This window comes from Emydura macquarii, unplaced genomic scaffold, assembly GCF_026122565.2.
Source record: "Emydura macquarii macquarii isolate MOO-44397 ecotype Brisbane River unplaced genomic scaffold, CSIRO-AGI_Emac_v2 contig_2768, whole genome shotgun sequence".
NCBI lineage: Eukaryota > Metazoa > Chordata > Testudines > Chelidae > Emydura > Emydura macquarii.
The window spans coordinates 45,523,437-45,529,436 of NW_027132905.1; positions in this window are offsets into that span (position 1 = coordinate 45,523,437).

Here is a 6,000-nt window from a genome sequence, read left to right on the forward strand (position 1 = left end):
GATGAAATAGTTACAGATCCCAGGCACTAGACCAACTGTGTTGAGGACAGAGAGAAGCTTGAGCATCTTGTACTAAGACAAAATGTCAGCTTCTTCCAGGACTCCTACTAAAGAGCTCAGCATGGGAGCATTCTACTTATCTTACTAATTGGTGGCTAAGTAGACACAGAAAAGAAAGGGGCATTTATTCCCTAATAAGCAGAGAAGCTTTCTCCAGGACAGGGTAAGGGGGGGAAGACACAAAAGAGAAGGAAGGCAGAAAAGTAGAGAACAGCATCTAGGTGACAGGTTTTTTTTAATTTTAAGTAGGCAATTATTTTCTCTCTGTACAGGAGGGGGAGAAGCAAAGACAGTGTGGTAAGGGTTAGTATTAATTTGCCTACTATTTCTACCACTAATGACATGCTAAGGCAGCAGTTAAAAAGGCTGTAACATTAACACAAAATTCCTTACCCAATTGAACTAGATTTTCCTCAGCTGTGATAACATGATGGGCTCTTAAGAGATCTCAATAAATGTTATATTTTTCCTTTAATAGTAATACAAATGACAATTTGTTACTTCTCCATTCAAGATTATCCATGAACAAGAAGAAAACAACAGGGGGAGTAAGGGATGGAAGACAAACACAGAAGTATTCACAGCAGCAATTTTCTCCCTGTTCCCTTTTCTTTCTGATCCTACAACCACCACACCAGTCCTACAAAGAAAAAAGATTAAAAAATGAAAATTATACATGAGCAAAATGAACTTTGGGCAAGTTGCACTGCCAAGTTTACAGCTGGTTGCATTTTATAATTCTGGCTTTAAAAGTAAAATGATAAACAATACATATATAATGCTTTTCATCTTCAAAGCACTTTACAAACAATGATTTAACCTCGCGCCATGAGGCATGTAAGTATTATAATCCACATTTTACAGATGGGGAAAAATGAGAGAGAATGAGTGATATGCCTGGAGGTCACACACTGAATCTACTGCAGAGCCAGGAATAGAACACAGATTTCCTGAGTCCAAGGCCTATGAATTATTAACTACAAGACCATTCTTTCCTCCAGAAGTTGTTTTTTGTTAAAAGATGATGATGTGAAGAGGAAACACTTGCCAAAACGCATGACTGAAGCAGAAACTTTTAGATGTTTGGTCTAATGCTTTTCTAGCTGAGCAAAGGATCACCATAATAATAGAACATGGATGTGATGGGGTGTACCAGGCATTTGGGGTTTCCTACTGGAGGCCCTGCTACCTTGGCACACCCCACCCTAAGTAATAATGCTGGAAGGGAAGAGCAATGAGTTCAACAGGCACACATCCCGGAGACCTCCCACAATCAGCCACAGGAAAAAACCAGTGAGGATTGGTCCTCCCATGCCTAGAAAGGCCAGGAGCAGACAGAGGCCAATCAGAGCCCAGCAGGCCAAATAAAAATGTCTGACTGGTTCTACTATACACCAGGTCTGGGTGAAACAAGGCTATGACTGCCATAATCCAAGTAATCTGGCCTGGTCAGGGCTTACCCTGAATACTGTACATCTCAGATGTCTGTGAAGGACTATTGTTTATGTTGTAAACTTTAACACCCTGGTGGCTAGTCTTAGTTCAGTGTTAATTTGTTTTCAATAAGACCTGATATAAGCCTGTTTTGTGAGGCACCTGGCTCAAACGAGCCTTGACAAAGGGTTTATCTTCACCACCTACAGAATCATCAGGTAAAGGTATTGATGGAGGCATGATACCAGGATCACTAGGGACAATAATGTTTAATATAGCACACTCTTAAATAACATGATTACTTTGTGATGTGTCTGCCATTAGTGTAACCACTGAAAAATTACCTTAGAGAAATATTTTGTGTAGCCAATGTGAAAGTAGCCCATAATATCAGTGTCTTTTTTTTTTTTTTTTTGTAAATTATATCCATGGCTAAGGCATTCTGGGGAAAGACCCAACCTTACAGTTAAGATACACATTTTGACCCCATCAAACTGTGACCAGGCATGTCTCCCTGGCCCACAGTACCCTGCAACCATTTTGATAGTTAATCTTTGAGTCTCTTTTGACATGCATCCCATCTCACACCTTTACCTTCCTAAATCACATGAGGAAACTTCCAGAGAAGAAAATAAAAAGCCGGCCCATTTACCTCCTTTTCTACCTTTCTTTATCTTCCATCATCACAGTAAATAATTCTGTTGCAGCAATTCATATTTTATTGTTTGTGGAGTGGGAAAAGTATTTTCCAGACTCAACCAAGAATTCAGAATGCTTTGAGAAAAACACAACAGGGGAAACTTCCACTTGACAAATTCAACATTCATGTCCTTCTTAATCCTGTTTGAAACATTTCATCACTAAGATCCCTAGAACATCTCTGACCTCTTCTGTAGGGAATTCTCTAGCATTATTAGATATTCTAGGACTAGCGATCATTAAAAATCCACTCTTGCCCCCACATACCTAACACACAGAGATACTGAGGAAGGGAACCATTTTGATAGCAAGCTCACAATTTCCTGTAGAACGGGGGCTTTAAGAAACCCACAAGTATTTGCAAATCAATTAAAATATAAAATAGCATTTCTTCTAGCAGTTAACACTTCCGTTTCTAGTACTACAGAAAAGGGAAGCAATTTCCATGTTGCCATACAGTAAACTCACAGGAATCTGTGGGAACTCTGAAAGATTTCATTTACATACTAATGCTGCAAGCATTTCAGAAGGGGAAGAGGAGAGTTACTTAGCACAGTAATGAGCAGAGTAAAAGACAGAGGAGACGGTTAAAGTCCCCATTGACTGTTTTTGTTTTCAATAATTTTAGACTGCTTATAAAGCCCTTTAATAAGCTGCTTTCTCAGCAGTGAAGCTACAGCAGCCTTTGTGTCAGTGAAGATAATACTGTCCCAGATAGCAAAACAAAGAATCCATATCATGGACTAAGGATCCCACCTAAATAAAAGCTTTTCTAAAAGCTAAAAAGTTGAGAAAGCTCCATCGATGAAAAAGAGATACTGTTTTGCCTCTATTATTTTATGTGGGTTTTTTTCCTCATTAGAGTAGAGGCTTTTAGAAACATGTCTATAAAAATAAAACTTCTATTTCTGAAATCCCTTGGTGGTTATTTATTACAACCTTAGTTTACAACTAAAGAAATTAGACAAAGCCTCATTTACCTTTTCAATCTTCATGATGTTTGTTTAGGATTTATTTATTACAGTTCATACAATATCCAAATAATCTGGACTGGTCCAGTTTTACTTAATACTTATAGTCAATGTCACTGTCTAGTCTCATTAAATACTTTACCGTATAGCATTTGGGTTTTCAACACCACAGTGGATTATTTGTGTAAATTTAGATAAGAAAAACACACTTGATTAAATTGAAAAAACAATCATTTAATATTCTACCAAAGTATACGCTTGATAGAAATCTACTAAAATATCATCCCCTTTTTTAAAAGTAAAACTCTAAACAGTCCACAAAATTTACCAGAGAGGGATGTCCTAAAAACTGTGGTTTCAAGTTCAGTGCTGGTTGAAGCAGGCATCAACAGAAGTGTACCTGCTTATGCTTGAAATTAATTTGTTCCTAAATTTCATAATCTCACTCTCTGGATTGAAAGCATCTAATACTCATGAACCCTTACTAGTTTATAAACAATTCTAAATATCTTTTTTCAGTATTTGCCTTTCTGAATTTTTATAAGAAAGGGCATTTATATGAAAACAGGATCTATTTTTCTTAAAATGCTGTCTGATCTTTATCCATCTTAAGTCACTTCTCTCTTTGACAGCAAAACTGGTTGCTATAGACATTTTATCTTTCAGGTAGGGAGCAAGGAGATAAACCATGTTCAGGAAAATCTGTAAGTTGTCAAGATTTCCCATAAGGCCACAATATCTCTAACCAAAATTAAAGACGCTAGGCTTTTAGAAAGTTGCTTTCACCATCACAGCAACAACTCTGTGCACACAGAAGGAACAGCTTCACAGTAACAGAAACCATTTGAAGAGCCACCAAAAATGAAATATCAGAATAAATATCAGGAACATCAGAATAATATCTGGTGCTAAAAGCTCTTGGAGACACACTCACCTCCTTAACTATACAATGGAAGATCTTTATTTCTTCTTTCTTTATAATTTACCTGCTACAGTGTTAACAGAAATCCCTGCATTTAATCATTCCATTCTGTAGATAGCTTTCATTTATTTAATGAAATAATTCATTTTTGTCTATCAGAAAAATAATTTCAACATACATGGAATTTCTAAGAAGGGTAGATTTCTTCTCTTACCAGCTTTCTGCCTCTGTCAGAAGCTTGTCAGAATGGGGACTGACTGGAAATCTGATGTGTTCATGAGTCACAGACGCAGTCACGCTTTCTCTGTGGGGTGCTGTATAATAATAGTATGTCACTCTACTCTGAGCCAACTGTTCCATTCTCCAATGATGTTTCATAACACTTCCTCCACATTTAAAGCTTTAAAAAAAGGGGAGAAGGTATAATTCAGATCTAAAACAGCTAGTCAAAAGGGGAAAAATATAACGATCTTCATCAAATGTCTGAATCTATGTTGTGCAGGATTAAAGCAAAATTAATTCTCTGTATGGGCTAGAGGTAGTAAAATTATATCAGTAGAAACACAATCCCTTCCAGATGTACTGTGATAAGGAACCTTAGGATTCTTGCATCCAGGTTCTGGACAGACTGAACCTGATAAGAAGTTGGACAAGCTTACTTTCTTCTGTAGATACAGAGCTATAAAGTATGCCTCTGAGAAATGCTCTCTCATTGGTTGGAGAAAAGATGCCGATATAAGCAGCTCTAAAAGGAGAAGGAAGGAGCATGAAGGGCTGTTAGAGAAACCTCTGCAGTCCCTGGTATCATTAGGTCAACATCTGAATGTAAGCTGAGAAGAAGTCAGACCTGGCACATATGCCTCCAGTAAGTAGTCGAGCAAAACTCACCAGTGGAAAAAAACCTTCCTGCTCAAATTGTCATGAAGTATTTACAAATACTGAGCTACAAAGTAACACTGCCTGTATTGTAAATGTTTGAATGACTGTTGAATGTACTGACCAGCATGCAAAGATATTTTACAGTTACAAGAACCATGAATGGAAGCACCAAGAACATTCTCTTCTGTTTGGGTTGAGAAGCAGCCACTATCTACAAAAGAAACGCTGTAAGGCTCTATTTACTACTCTACCAACTGAGTTAGAGGCCTGATTGCCACACAGTAAAACTCTGTAAACACACAGGACCTAATTGTGTTTCCAGAACCAGGCTAAAACCCTGGACAGTATGAAATTTTAGCTCCACCTAAACCTTGAATTTGTCCAGGTTTTTCATCTAATTCTGGCCACACAGGCCTCATTTACACTGCAACTTTTAACCATGTGGTAAGCAGGTCAGGAGACAAAGGCATTGCAACTAAGGCCTCTGATTCAGTTATAGTGCAGACCAGGATTCACTCATAATGTAGACCAGGAGGCTGTTTGTTTCTACTTACAACCTACTTCATGCTGCACCAGAAATCTGGGGAAATAATGGTAGCTTGTAGTCGATACATCTTGGGCAACAGCAAGAGGTCACAGAGTGGGCCTCTCACTGCCATTTCCTAGTGCTTCCCTGTCTTTTCAATACATGAGGTTAAATTACTCCAGAAGACTCCCAACAGGGCTTCCATTGTTTGCCAATCAACGCTCTGAGAGATACAATGGCATTCATTCATATCCAGAGCAAACATGCAGGCAGCGACTGTTCGTACGTGTAGTCTCATTTTGGATTTTTTGTGGACAGTTTGTTTGGAACCCCGTCTTTTCTAAAAACAGTCTTTTTAAGAAAACGTTACAATATGTGTGATTAAGCTATTCAGTAGGGACTAATTCCAGACAAGACTGAATTTTACAGGCAAGCTAAGTAATAGCTCTGAAAACTGACCCATTTGTTGGGACTCTGAAGGAGTTTCTGAAAAGATCTACTCACTGCCA